Source organism: Haemaphysalis longicornis, unplaced genomic scaffold (genome assembly GCF_048455015.1).
Source record: "Haemaphysalis longicornis isolate Haplotype H1 unplaced genomic scaffold, Haemaphysalis longicornis Haplotype H1 scaffold_2, whole genome shotgun sequence".
In the NCBI taxonomy this organism is placed as follows: Eukaryota; Metazoa; Arthropoda; class Arachnida; order Ixodida; family Ixodidae; genus Haemaphysalis; species Haemaphysalis longicornis.
This window is the reverse complement of record NW_027526295.1, coordinates 226,244,313-226,259,728: the sequence shown is the minus strand read 5'-3', so window position 1 is coordinate 226,259,728 and position 15,416 is coordinate 226,244,313. Positions and strand designations below refer to the sequence as shown.

Below are 15,416 nucleotides of genomic sequence, written 5' to 3'. Positions count from 1 at the left end.
ACTGTATATGTAGGCAGGGGCGGATCCAGGCTTTTTCTGAGAGGGGGGTCAACTCCTATCAGTGATGATGATGATGTGAGCAGGAGGAGGAGGAGCCTTATTTATTCACCGAAATTTCGGGAAAGCAAAAACACAAGAAATACAACAAGTCAGCAATTCACCTTTTTTGGCGACCTGAGTGGTCATCTTCTTGGAGGTTTAAATTCAAAAATTAAGGGAGGGGCCAGGACATCCGGACTCCCCCTCTGGATCCGCCAATGTATGTAGGTATACATATACCTACATGTAAATGGATATATGCTACATTATATAACCCCATTATATACGTACACTTACTTTTTATGCGTTTATGGTACATTATGTAATTTTATAGCCCTGGGAGAAAGACATTTTTGTCCGCGTTTCTTTATTGTTTGAGTTACAAACCATAATGTAACAAAGCATTCTAATTTTTATCTACTGTTTTAATTGTTTGGGCGTAATGTTCGCCATACAAAAAGAACAGTAACACGCAAGCATTTTTGCGTGTTTTTTGTACAAACAATCCGCGGTGATTTGGCTTTTGTGAAGACCCTTAGCAAAATTTATTCTCTGGAGCATTGTGGAGGCATGTCGAAGCTTCTTTTTGTTGGCCCCGGAGAAGGCTGAATTATAATACATACGTGCTTCCCGAAGTCAGGCAGCGGTCGGGAGGTAACGTCTAGCGGCTGCGTGCACCGCTGGTATTCCTGCGCGTCGTCTGGAACCGACAGGACGAGCATTGCTGTCCTATTGATCTTCCCTTCGCCTTGCAACCCCCCTTCCTTTCTGCGCGGTGTGCGAGAGTTGCTCCCTTCCTGTACTCCCATGCTGTGTTTTATTTGTACCGTATCTCTTCGTCCTTGCTCGTAAGCCTTTGCAAGGGCAAGACAGGCGACATGACGGAATACGGGCAATATGAGGGTCCCCAAGCGCATATTGGTTTGTCGCATACTTGCCCTGTCCAGACGACATATAACTGTCCAGCTGCTTCTGTTTTGGCTTAACTCTCGCAGTAGACATGGCCCCTCATTCCGGTTAAGCAGAACTATACACTCGGGCTCAGTTTTACTTAAATGCGCCCGCTGTGTTATATAGCTTATGCGACAGCTCCAAGGCAGGGAGACTGCCAGTAGAAGTAGCTTTAGGCAATATCAAATTGGGTTCAACAAAAAAGATAACAAGGTGTAAATGAAATTAGCGGAATACAGCAAACGTACTGCGAGATGGTTCCGTGATTACGTGACACTGTGACGTTCACCTTAGTAGCATGTATATCATCAGTGACAACTCGGACGAGAACACAAAACGTAAACCTCTTCATGATTTCGCGGTTTTGTTTTGGAGGAGATGTCCCATAATGACATGACGACCTCGTACTGATGAACTGCGGTCATCGTACATCGTACGCTTATATGAGAAATGTCATTATAAATGCGTAGTATTCTTCGGCTACTCCTCTGTGGTTTTGGGGTGGTCGTACCAAATTTTCATGCCCGCTTTTCGTGCTAAATGCATGGTTTTTCCTGTTCCTAAAAAGTATCAGCGCCATTAGTATTAGTATAATTAGTAGTATTATTATTAGTATATAGCGAGCCTGAAGATGAAGTACACATAGTCAAAACTTCTCCAAACTACTGCCACTGCTGGCCCGGCTCGTACATGTCAACACTTCTTAGAGAACAGGTAGCCTTGGGCAGATTCAAGGCAAAACACACGTACATAAAAAAAATACTACAGCGTTTTCTTAACTAAAAATTCACATTGATTAGGCTTTTACGCAAATAAAAAAACTCAGGTTAACAACAGCATAACAGGGAAGAGTAAAAACCGTATGAAAGCTGTGGTTGACTCCTCTTTCATAGGAATCGGTAAAACCCGAAAGTAAAATGTGCAGCAAAATGTGCAGATGAGCATGATTTGCTGGTCGGTGGCTGTCTTGCGGGTGTGCTTGGCGTGTGACGTCCTGCTGGTGGGTCGCTTCGGCAAAGGTGTATTGGCATCGTTTCCCTGACGGATATGACGTCAGCGAAATCACAGTGTATCCCGGCATAAAACCCTTTCGTTTTAGACGAACAACCGTAAATATAATGTACTCTTTAGTACTAAAGGTTGCTTCCCCGCCAGAAGAACCTGCGTGCAGGGGTGCACCCTTTACAAAACGCTTTCTTCGTTGTACTGGCGTCATTTCCGTGACGGATATAACGTCACTGAAATCTTGGTTTATCCCGGAATAAAACACTTTCTTGTTATAGCAAAAAATAGACACAGACCCAGCTCGCGCTGGCCCGAGTGAAGCCAACCCCAATAGAAACGAAACAGAGAAAATGACGCCGTCTTGTTTAAATATGGTGTGAAAGAAAGACGAGATAAAAGAAGAACAAAGCGGAACAAGCACAGGGACATAAAAAAAACGTCCTCGCGCTGCCGCGAACGACACTAAAGACAATAAAGACAAAACATACATACACATACAAAGCATGCAATTACAGGAAAAGCATACGATATCATAAAAACAGCCCAGATCCGGACAACTCCACTAAGTCCCCTGAAAATAAAACGCGAGTAAGACGATTCAGCAATGAATTCTACGCACTATATAATGATTCCCCAGTAGCGAGTTCCGGGCCATTTTTTACTTCTATAAAACAAAAGTTGTTTTTTTAGTGTTCATACTTCTGCTGTTCGCATTTCATTTGCTGCTGACTGTACGTGATCACTCAACACTTTTACTGAAACATTGTGCTGGAAAAAGGTACATACATGAACCCGTGAAGCGAAGCACCAGCGATTAACGTTCTTGTTACTTCATTCTTTGATTTGTCTTGACGTTGAGCGCTAATAATTTAGTGGTTGATTTCGATCATTCGGTGTGCTATCACTCATAAGTGCTATTTAAATTCAGCAATTATACCTTTACGAAGAATGTCGGCTGAGACGGTTCATGTCGTATGGTGGAAAGAGCTTATTCGGTCAAATACAGCGTCGAGTCAACCCAAAACTCGTACCCTGTGACGCCCTCATGGAGGCCTGGTTGACTTGCTCTCTCGCAGTCCAGGAGTTCCTCTCTAACCATGTCAACCGGATTCGCAAAGGCCCGAGGCTCATTTCAAGGTCCTCGCACCGTCGGGATCCCGATGCACACTCCTTCACTCCCTCATCTCTCTCTGCACTGTTCACCGGTGACTGTGCGCAGCATTCAACAAAAAGCTCACATGGCCTGCAGCGTCGCCAAATTCGCCGGCGAAACCAGTGCTGGGCGCTCATGTCGCGTAGCACGAGTAATCCCGCTCTCACTGCCATCACCGTGCAACAGGCGTGCACTGCAATGTCGGCAGTTTCCCACACAGACGTGATACCAGAGGCGGCGTATTTCACAATCTCTTGCTCCACACAAGCGGAAAAGACAAGCCAGCGCAAGCTGTTTTCGAAGTCTGAAATTGAACTTCTTGGCCAACAGCGTTTGCAAACCGATGGCTTTGTCAACTCATTTATTTAACGTGCAAGGTGCTTGCAAGAGCAGAATTTAAAGGTGTTCGCAAAGTTTGAAATCGAACTAGTTCGCCAATAACGTATGCATCTCGATGACTGCGCGAGGCACTCCGTGTAGATGGAAAATGCTTGCCAGCGTGGAATTCGAACCAGAGTTGGCCAATGTCATTTCCAAACCTTCGGCAGCGCGAGGCGCGGGTATTGATCGTTAAACACCAAATAAAGTTCTGGGAGTTGTGTAAAGCTATCGGAACGTACGTCAGCTGCCGCGAAGCGCACCTGCATGCCTGGCAGTACGCTACCAATAAATTGTAACCATTCTAGTTTTTTCACAGGAACGTTTTCGTAACGGCTGTTCTTGATGGTATTCGGGGATGAAATACCACACAGCTGTCGCTGGTATCTCACTTTTTAAACGGCACAAGTGCAAGCGTTTTATTGTCACTTTGAGGTTACCACCTCAAACACGTGATGTTTGATGCCCAGAACGATCGCTTCAAACTGTAATACAAGGCAGCAGTCGTCGTGAACAAACTGTAACTAGTAATTAACTTCTTGCAAAACTCGCCCAGAAGCAAGCTCTCATTGACTATATTAGTAAATAACGTTAACAGGGCACCTATAGGGGCTAGTTAGTGCTACATAGCTGGAGTGGAAAGCGCTTATACTTTGATACTAACAATACTAACAAAAACAAGAGAAACAATCACAGCGGACGGAGGCTCAACTGGAAACTGATTGATAAACACAGATTGAACATTATATACGTGCTTGTTTGAAGAAATAGGTACAAATCACCTTATCAAAAAGGGAAAAGAGTTCCTGTCGCAGTAAGAACTGAGCATGTGCTCCATGTAACCAGTGCGCGGTGGTCATCACACGTGTTTTTAGATTCTTCTATTGTACTCCTTTTTTAAACAAGCACGCGTATATATGTTCAATCTGTGTTAATAAGTCAGTTGTTAGTTGCGCTTCTTCCGGCGTTATTGTCTTTCTTGCACTTGTTAGTATTCCAAGTATAGGTGCGTTCCACTCCAGCTATGCAAATAGGACTTACTGTTGGCATACACTGCCTACACTGGAAGGTCTAGGATTGAGAAACAAAATGAATTCCTTCGGAATCCTTTTACTTGTACCTCGGGAGTGAGTGAGTGAGTGAGTGAGTGAGTGAGTGAGTGAGTGAGTGAGTGAGTGAGTGAGTGAGTGAGTGAGTGAGTGAGTGAGTGAGTGAGTGAGTGAGTGAGTGAGTGAGTGAGTGAGTGAGTGAGTGAGTGAGTGAGTGAGTGAGTGAGTGAGTGAGTGAGTGAGTGATCGAGCGAGCTGGCTTCGGTAGGTAGTTAGCTGGCCTATTTGACTAGTTAATTATCCAGTTGACTAACAAGTTAGTTATCTAGTCTATCGGTGACCAGTTATTCAGTCAGCTAATGATATAGTTAACCACTTAGTTTGCTAGTTATCTAGCTAGCTAGTTAGTTAGTTGGATAGTGAGTGTTTATTTATGTATTTTGTTGAATAGTTATCCAGTTACTTTATTAGAGTAGTAACCAGGTACTTATATAGCTAGGTAAATAGTTGACAAGTTCGTTAGTCAAACAGTTAACCTGTTGCTTGGTAACCGGTTAATTAGTTACCCGGCCAAACAATTAATCAGTTAGTTTTTAAACAGTTTCTGGTCAGTTAGTTAATTCTTTAACCAGTTAGTTATTTAGTTGTCCGGTTAAATCTTCAGTCAGGTAGTTATTAAGTTAGCTGACGTGAACTCGCCGCGATGCGTGCGCTGCTAAGCGAGAACCGGAATAGCGACGCGCCTCTCACGGGTACTTCGCACCCTCACCCTCTCGGAAAAGTTTCCAACTGCCCTTCTTCGGATTCCATTATAAACAAGGCTCTCCGCTCCCCAGTGTGCTCTGGGCAGCACGCAATAAAGACACTAGCAGCAAGCGTCATGGAGCAGCAAGACGCACACAGGAGGTAAGAAGCAGAGCTGATTTCGGAGACCCGAAGCACAATACACATCCCGAGTCTTCCCAGCACACTGCTCACAGTGTGTGGAATACAGCGAACAACTGTTAACGAATTCATCAGGCGAAACATATATATGCTCATCTAATAAAGCGCACAACCCGCTTTCCTTCATGTCAGCAACGCGTCAAGAGTCGCGGTACAGGCCCAGAGCGCGCGCTACTGCGCCCGCTCACTGCGAACACCACGAGTTCCGCGTCCCGGCTCTGATTGAATAAAAGCGCTCAATCGAGTTACAACCTCCGGAGGCAGCAGGAACGCGTAAAACGCACAGCGGTCCCTCAGATGGGCTTCCGCAGGCTCGACGGTGCACCCGTTTGGTTGCTCAGCTGTATAGCGCGGACTTTCATTAGCGAGGGAGCTTGCATGCTAGCAGCCCGTTGGGAAAGCGCGAAGATACCGCAACTCGTGATGCTAGCCCTAACCTAATCCCTCCGCACTGAGCGCTTGCTGCAGTTGCGGCGCAACCGCCCCCCATGCGCTCTGGGCTTTGTCACTGTTTTGACTAATTGGGAAATAAAGTGTCCTTTCGAGGGAGCGCTTGCTAGCGCATCGCGGCACAGCGCGTTTGTGTCTGGGCTGCACGAGGCGGTACATGCAAATGAATATTACATACGGTTACACTGTAATACTCGTCCCCACATCCTCTTAAGTGCTGACCAAACTGTGAGCGAACGAGCTGCTACACAGGATGCAACGACAACAACAATAATAAAAAATGCGCCGTTGAAGGACGTCCCAGCTAGGTCGCGGCTTCCGAAAGGGGTCATCTGCATACATCACGAGAGAGAGAGAGAGAGAGAGAGAGAGAGAGAGAGAGAGAGAGAGAGAGAGAGAGAGAGAGAGAGAGAGAGAGAGAGAGAGAGAGAGAGAGAGAGAGAGAGAGAGAGAGAGAGAGCAGGGACAGGGTAGGGGAGAAAGAGTTAGGAGCTGTGGATGGCCATCCTAGTCCGGTAGCCGCGGCTGCCATCCTCGCGCGAGAGATCAGGGAGATCAACGCGCACTCCCACTGCTCAAGGGAAGGGGATCTGGGTGGTGGAGGGTTGGTGGGGCACGTCCAGCCGAGATGAGCTGTGGTGCTAGGATCATCGCATTGGGGCTCAAGGTAATTCCAAGGTGTTATGGAGAAGTAGGGAACATAAGGAACTCGTCGAAGGGTTACGATTTAAAGATGCTCTTATCTGCAATTTTCGGTTCTTCATTCTGCGTTTCCATTATGCAGATGTGCGGTACTATTGAAGAGCTAGTTATTGGAGTTAGCAGTTGGGCAGCCGCACAGGTAAATGGCTACAAAAACTGATGGTATAAATGTTGAAGTCGGCTGTTCAAAGCATCATTTACCCTAAAAGATCTTTGTATTATTTAGTAAGCACTTTCAGCAAAAGTGAACGCCATTTTGTATTCATTCATTCATTAGCAAACAGCAAAGGATGAACAGGTATTTTCTGAAGCAGCTCATTGAGCAAGAGAGCGTTACGTAAGCAATTCGTTGAATCTATTCCAGGATAACAGCGTAAGTGGAATAAAGAATAGGAGTTGCAGACGAGCGCGGAGTGGGAACTATATTTTCTTCTTCCAGCAAAGATGTGGCCGTTTGCCACTGACCGAAAATTCCAGGTCCACAGAAGTGTACACACAACCCACCATTAAAAAGTAGAGCCCTAGAAAGGTTGGGCACCGTGATTTGGCCGGCTGGCCTGCGCATGACGGTCGCTAAGCCTCGGACCCTAATTAGGCGGGCGTCCCGTTGAGCCGCCACCCAAGCATTAACCCTTTTAGCCTATTTTTCTTGCTTTAGAGGCGCCATCGCACGTCGAAATTAGCTCTGATTTCACGACGGTGCGCACGTTCATGCGTGCCAAATACCGCAGAAACGCCGTCGCGAACGTCAAAACTCGCCCACTAGAGATCACGCTTTCCCTCTTTTCACCGAAGACTCGCCCATTCACGCGCTCCGAGTGCTCACGACGGGCGTGCCGGTGGCGGCGCATGGCGCTCGGCGCCGACCGGGAGTTCGCGCCGCGCCGCTGTCCAGTGCCCTCCGCCGCCAGCCGGAGCCAGAGCCGCCCAGGCGTTCAGCCCGAGTGGCCCGCGGGCCGCGCACGCAGTCGATCGCCGGGCTCCGTCGTGTGCGCTACGTTCTCCCGTCGGCTGCTGTCGCCAGACAAGCGTGCGCGTTTTACGTGAGTGTGTGCGTGCGCCGACGCCAAGCTGCGGCAGACGCGCGGCGAGCCGCGCACTACACCGCTCTCGAGTCTTCGCCCCCTGTGCGTGCGCGGAATGCTGGATATGTTGCCCAACTTCAAGTTCTTACGGAGGCGTCCGGTCTCCTGAGGGCGACGCGAACGTCGATCGCTGCTACTTGTAAGTTTGCTATCGCTCTGTGTGTAACGAACGGGTGCGTGGGAGTCGGATCGCTGCTGCCGGTAAAGCAATTGTTCCCTGAGGAAGATATTTTGTATTAACCCAGGGTTGGAAACCAATGAAGAAAGGGTAGATAGGGTGCAGGTGGATGTTCAGCGCAGTGGAAAATTTAAAGTGAGACTTGTTGGAAAACTGCTTGATTTATTTATAATGCGCTCAATTTTCGAGAATGCAAACATGAAAAAAAAAATCGATTGATCGCAGCCGCTTTACGTATAAGAATAAAATATATGTAGCTCTGTAAAGGGATATTGTAAAAAGTAATTGCCAGGTTCGTGCCAATGGTTTTTTTGTTTTGTATACACATGCCACGGAATTTTTCCTCTACATGCATTGCAGGAATTTGAAAACTTTCGGTCAAAAATGGCAATATGCTAGAACTAGCGTTGACATCTATACCTACACAACTAGCACAGAAAAAGGTTTTTTTTTCTCTAACCCACTCACAGTTAAACAAGCATGCTTCAAACCCCAGCCTAACAAAATGTCGGCCTATAGGGTATTCGTGCCTTACACATTATATATGCATGGTTTTAACCATGTCATGTTCTAAGTAAAGTTTAGTCTAACGTTACCTCTCACAAGAAGTGCTCAGTTAGCATGTAAACGTTTTTGTTAGGCAGAGAAAAAACAGACCCCAGTAACGGAAGTACCTCATTAATGCATTTCACGTCAATATATAAACACACAAGATGAACTTTTTCTTATTTCTGCCGGCATCACATTCCGCACGAAAATGTCGCGGCAATAGTTAGCAGTGTGCGTAAGTTAACTGCGATACTAGGAGGTAACTAGTGTCACAATATCTAACGCGCTAACAGTAAACAAACAGTAACGCTAACTAACACTAACACTGAACAGCATATAAAACTTCACTGGACTCTTCAACATGTGGTTGCTGTTAACGTAACACTATATTTAGGGAGAAGACCAATGAACAACATGCTTAAAGAAACACAGCTAATTTTACCCGCATATTGCCCGTGTTTTAATATAGTGCCTGCATTTCGCAACACTCCTCTGGCTTCTTTATTATTTTGGCATGCTCAAATGTTACCAAAAGACCCATAGTTCGCTCCTACGTGCCATCACTATTCATGTCTAACTTCTCACTTTATTCTCGCAATTCGGGCTCTTTTTTATCAGCCTAATGGTATACCGTCGCATTTGAGGCCTTCGTTGACCAATATCTCGTAGACTGTTGCCATGCCGCAGCTTTTGCCGCCTATTTCCATTATCCCTTGCACTGTCTGATTATTATCATTGCAGGAATTTTAGAAGTCGGGCTGGAAAGCGCCTTTGGTATAGATTCTCGGCAGCGTCTTTTCGGTTTCCACGCAGGTATATAAAGTATGCTGGTCTTTAAAGCAAGGAATACCCACCGTATACGATAGATCAAATCGCCGCATTACACTTATAGCCTGCCCATTATTCATGGCACTGCCGATGCAACAGCTACGCCCAGAAGATAATGCAGGTTTAATGCGCAATCTAGGGCGGCGTAAACACAGAATAATTTGAATCGTATCTGTTGCTAGCTAATGGTGTTACCTTCTCCCCTTTCGTGTAGCCAGGATATGTACAGTGAAAAGACTCGACCGATGCAACGCTCTGCATACCCGCCGCGGTGGCTCAGTGGCTAAGGCGTTCTGCCGCTGAGCACGAGGGCGCGGGTGCGATTCCCGGTCGTGGCGGCCGCTTTTGGGATGGAGGCGAAAAGGGAAAAACGCCCGTGTGTTCGAGATTTCTGCACTCGTAAAATATCCCCAGGTGGTCGAAATTAATCCAAAGCCCTCCACTACGGCGCGCCTCGTCGCCTGTGAAGCGTCGGCGCGTTAGACCATACAATCAATCACCAACGCTCTGCAACACAAGTCATTGCTCAGCGCATACTACTGATATATATGCGTACCCTACGGTTAACGACGAATAAATAAGCTTTTGTTTGAACGCCAAATCTAGGGTTGCTCAGTGGCTGAGAAGTCCGCTTGCATCCCAAGAACACGAGATCAATCCCGGTTGCGGTAGCCGTTTTTCTGATGAAGGCAAGGAACGAAAACGCCCGTGTGGCGAGATTTCCGCGCACATTAAAGGAACCCACATGTTCTAAATTAATTTGTATCCTCCCAATACGCACCACTAATAGCTCAGGTGTAGGGTCGGCCCGTTGCACGACCAAAACTTGAATTTTCTCATTTTATTTAGATTATTCCCGTTATTTGAATTTTGTTGACTTGCACTCAGTTGTAAGTTAGAGTAAGTCAGTTGTAAGTTAGAGTAAGTCAGTTGTAAGTTAGAGTAAGTCAGTTGTAAGTTGTAAGTTGGAAGACGAAGTGTAAGAAGAAGTTGGACCTCAAGACGAAGTGTAAGACGAAGTTGGAAGACGAAGTTGGAAGTTGGACGACGAAGTGAAACATAAAAACAAATGTACATTCCATTAGCTGCGTTCAGTAGCGGTCCCAGAAATTGGTTTTAGGGTGGGGGAAGGGGGGGGGGGGGGCGAATAAAGAACCGCTCCCCTCCTTGCACCAGTTCTGCGGAGGAGGTGATAACCATGCCGGCGTGTGCGCGTATGCGTTGTAACCCACTTGCGCACAAATCACTTAGCGGCACAGTGGTTTTTTTGGCCCCCCTTAGTGGTACAACGGTTGTCTCGAGCCCGCATTTCTGACGGTCTGACCTCGCACAAGTGGGATGCTTAAAAAAACAAAAAATAAGAAGCTTGAGGACCTCCTTGGGGGGGGGGGGGGCGATTGCCCCTTTTGCCAACCCCCCTCCCCCCCCCCACCCCCCCGGGACCGCCACTGGCTGCGTTAGAATTATTTTAAGAATCTTGGAAAGCTTTAAAGGCGCAACATACTTCAAAACTGCTTCAAACAACACGCGGTCAACTGCAAATTTTCCCGCTTTTTTGTAATATGAGAGAATATTGTAAAAAAAAATTAGTCTCAAGGTCGTGCTCTCTGCATAATTATTATTTATGAACTTCAGGTGAAAATCAGAATGGGAAGAGTCACGCGTGTTGGGGCACATCCGGTGAAGAATTTGTGAAAATTTTTGTGAATAATTTGTGAGCCATTTGTGAACAATTTGCGAACAATTGAGGACCCAAACATAAAATAGTCGGCATTATTTCCTTCCCCTATGCCTAAAATTACCAGGTTAAGTGCACCGCGGAGAAATTGATGCAGTTCTACAGGAAATCCGCAACTCCTGTAAGTAAACACGTTTGCAGAAAGAGCTTGACCGACCATAAAAATATTCGCAGCAAGAACTCCGTTTACCATTAACATGTTTGCCGAAAGACCTCGATCCACCTTACAAATTATATCTTCTTGGGGCACACCCAAAAACGTTTACGAATATCAAAGTTTATTAGCGTTCAGAAAGGTTTTTCTTTTGACAAATATTGAAGGGGGAGGTGCACGTATTCGCGTATTTGACTCATAGTCGCACAATACAAATAACGGTGGCCACCAGTATCGCAGGACACCTCGAAAAAGACACGTTCAGCGTCGCCTCCAGAGCCCTGGTAGAAACGTGCGGAAACTGGAAATATGTCCCGAGAGGGCTCCAGTTTCGATGCCCTTTTCAAAAGGAAACAAAACAGACAGAAATATACGCTCGTCCTGCTACACTTACCAACGCGAGGTAGAGACTCTTCCCCCGCAGTCTGTGTTTAGGGTGTGTGAAGGCCCGCCCGAACAGCAGCGAAGGGCCTTTCAAGATGCCAACTGTCTGTAAGAGCCAACTTTGCACTTTCCTTCGCTCAAGCTGCTTCGCGGTTGGCTCATGATGCTATCTTTATTTTGTTATTTTCTTCCTATTACTGCCACTGGTTTGAACCCTTCCCCGTATTCTCGGCGCGCAACTCCTCCCTTGCAGCACCTTTCTTCAAGTTGCGATTCTTTTATACTTCCCGTTTTATTTTACGGGCTCAGAATTTATGGTTGTAAAGTGGTACTGCAGTGCAACGGCTGCGGTCTTTTGCTTCTGAAGTGCCGCTAGGTTCGCGCTTTTCCGGAGACCGCGTTCGTAGCCTTATGTGCACCACTGCGGGGGCAACATTACACCAGCGAGAATAATGCTTTCCGTTGGTCGAGAGCATTGTTTAGGCTTTTTCAGCGCTCTTTTTTTCCGACAGAGTGGCTTGCTCGCCTTCCGAAACACCCCTACACTTTCTAAAAGATACAAGAAAAAAAGATTGTCTTCCAGACAGGGCATTTAAGTTTTTTTTTAAAGTGCCCTTCCTCCCCTTCTCAGAAAAAAAGAAAACTTAGAACCGTAATTGAGCATGCGAACAACACCAAGAAATAAGAATGCGGAAAAGCAGGGAACGGGCTTGCGACTGCAGATAAGGCCTAACTTTGCAGCGGTCGTTTTGTGGTATTTGTATTTCCTGAACGCTCTTGAACCGTGCCTCGATCCGCACATTAGTTTTTTACCACCATTACGCTTCGTTTTTGTTTAGTTCGTTGATATCTCTGCCACTTTGGCGATGTTTTCTTCTCATTCTTTTTTTTTTTTTTTCTGCTCGCGTATCATACTCCTGCGAACGATCTGCGGCCGGCGACAAAGAAGTCTGTCGAGCGCAGACTTATTCAAATATTCCGCTTCGGCGCTAGCAGCTGTGGACGAAAGACGAAGCCAGCGCAGCTTAGATCTTCCGAGCGCAGTGCGGATGCTTTTTCCAAGTGCACGCAGCGTTTCACTTGCTTTTAGACAATTCCGTCTTTATATTTCTTATACCTGTTTTTGCTTTCGAGCACAGTTTGTGTTGGGCGCTGCGTCAGTATTGAAACTACACGTCAGCAAGTCTATGCCGAAACTCGGGAGGTGGGGTTGCGAATAAAGCCTACCTACCTCCAGGCAGAGGAATAATTTTGCATCGGCAAGTTGGATTGCAAAAGTGGTAGCAAAAAGTTGCGGGAAAAATTACTTATGATGTAGAGTCGTGCAGATGCCATTTCTTTCTGGGGAAACAGCGGTGTTTGTAACTGTAGGTTTTGCGTGAACCGGGAGAAGGTGCGCATACATGTCAAACACTCCGCCTCCAGAGGTCACGGAAGCAGCGGACCTTGCTGAATTTAATCCCTTCTACTGCATATGCGAAGTATCAAACTGGAGAGGTTTGCTGCTGTATAAAACAGGCGTTATAAGCGGTCGGTGCTCGTTCCGTTAACACGTGAACCTTCGCTACTAGTTTTCACCACTAATGAAGAATACAGGAACAGAGAATTTGCGCCGAGTTTTGTTCTTATGTGTACTGGCACCGGCTCCCGTTTCCCAACTCGAAGTGTTCAAATGAATATCGAAAAGTACTCCTCAGTGACACCTAACTCGGCTTTTCTCCCATATTGTGAGAGGAAAATGCACGTCCTTCCATTTTCTCACGGATACGCATATTTGTGCGGATATCGTTTATGTTCAGGAACCCCACTGTTAGAGGAAAAGGCCCTTTAGTTTAAGAGACCCGGTTCGTAGCTAAATACGTGACGCCAATGTCCATCTCTTTTCGCTTTCTATTTTGCCTATCTCTCTGCCTTTGAGGAACACAATAGATCAAATTTTCGTTTCATCTCATATCCCTCGTACCGTACAGCACGTTCAAAGCATAATTTTCGTCTAAAACGAATTTTAAAGCGAAAACCTCATGCGCCTCTCCAGTCGAAAAATCCGTGTTGTCGACTGTCCACAGCCAATGAATGGCACGAAGAAGCTTCGCGGATAGCAGCGCGTGGGGGGAGACGTGATGACGTCACGTGAGAACAAATTACACACCTGCCACCGAAAATGCTGTGTAGAAGTAGTGGCGTGAAGTGAAGGGGACTTCGTTTATATACTGCTAAATTAAATAAAATAATATATAAATGTCACCGATCTTTGGTCTGCTTACGTATCGGCGGGAGACACCAAACGCTTTTGTATTCAAAGCTCCTGAGCAGACTTAATGGGACCCTGCAACACTCTTTCCAACCTTTTTCGAAATCTTAAATGCTTGCTAAACGTAGTCAACCAACAAATCCAGTAATGAGATCAGGGGGTCGCAAAGTGCCTCAGCCAAAAATCACTGCTGTATAACAAATAATTTAAAAGCTTGCTCTCTCCCGTATTTGGCGTTCTTCAACCGCCGGGATTACGTCATTACAGCGGTGTAGCGACTATTGGCATGCTTTCCTCCAGCTGCAGCAATGAACACATTCGATAACAACTTTAAAGGGACCCTACAACACCTTTTTCAACTTTTTTTTGAAATCTTGAATGATTGCAGAACGTAGTCACCCAACACATCCAGTGCTTAGATTAGGGGGTTGCAAAGTACGTCACCCAAAAATTACTGCTCTATGCCCACCGGCTAACTTGCGAACTCGCTCAAAAGATTCTTCTCTCTTTCCCGGTCTTTACGCTCTTCGACGGCTCGAATTACGTCACTAAGGCCACGTAGCTGCTGTTGGCCGGTTTTCCTTCAGTTGCAGCAATGAACGCTTTCGATAGCAACATAAAAAAAAGCCACAAAAAGAAAGCAGAAATGTAAGGCGTATCTGGAGCGACGAGCAAAATCACGCAGCGCCGCTCCATGCTGGCGATAACTATAGCTTTCGCAGTGGTTCCAGACGCGAAGGAAATAGTGAAAGCGCTTATCGAAAGTGTTGCAGGGTCCCTTTAAATGGAAGCCACAAAAGCAAAGCAGAAACGGAAGGCGTGTCTGCTACGGCAACGCCGCCTGTATAGGCGGCGTTGGCTACGGCGAGCAAATCACGCAATGCCGCTCTGTGCTGGCGATAACTGTACGTTTGGCAGTGCTTCCAGACGCGAAGAAAAGAGTGAACGCGTCAATCGGAAGGGGTGCAGAGCCCCTTTAAGGGCCCAAAGAATTTGTTTTAGCTCGTAAGCAGACTTAGGCGTCCCGGGGATTTTTCCTCCTTGAGACTGAAATAGCGTCACGGTGCAGCTTAAGAACGACACCAAAATCACATGTTCACCACAGAAGCCACCCTTGTGTATATGCGTATTTTAAATATGCACCGGTTAGTGTGTAGTGAGGGCATTGTGTAATGCAAACGCTTGAGTCGCTTTGACAGCATTCGTGTATACGAGATTTAAGCATCCATTGTAACTTTCAGTAGGGCGCTGCCTCACACCACAACTTTCTGCAGTGTGTTCAACCGTAAATCGCCGTCCTCGGTTGAGTCTACCGACCTGGTGAAATCTAGTTTGGAAGGACAAGTGTCTTACAGTACGACTTTCACAAAGTGTCTAATCCCTGCTATAAAATCTTTTTCGCGATAAGGGTGTTAGATTTGTTTAGTTCCTAGCAGTTATACAGAAGATTTCAAGGGCCCGTTCTGGTAAAGGTCGACCTAGCAGTTTAACGTTTAGTGCGGGCTGAGTAGAATTTATTTGCCTGTTTTCTCTCAACACATTTAAGGCTTCCTAGCCCAACCTTGCTGGCCTCGCCG

At 46.4% G+C, this 15,416-nt stretch overlaps 1 protein-coding gene across 1 annotated transcript in view; it reads left to right on the top strand.

Moving 5' to 3' along the window:
• The first annotated feature begins 7,675 nt into the window (after positions 1-7,675).
• LOC144170040 (ADAMTS-like protein 5) overlaps positions 7,676-15,416 on the top strand; it is a 75,593-nt gene continuing 67,852 nt past the window's right edge. Inside the window, exon 1 of the mRNA XM_077699545.1 lies at positions 7,676-7,896. The gene's annotated coding sequence lies outside the window, so the exon portion shown is untranslated. The remainder of the gene's footprint in view (positions 7,897-15,416) is intronic.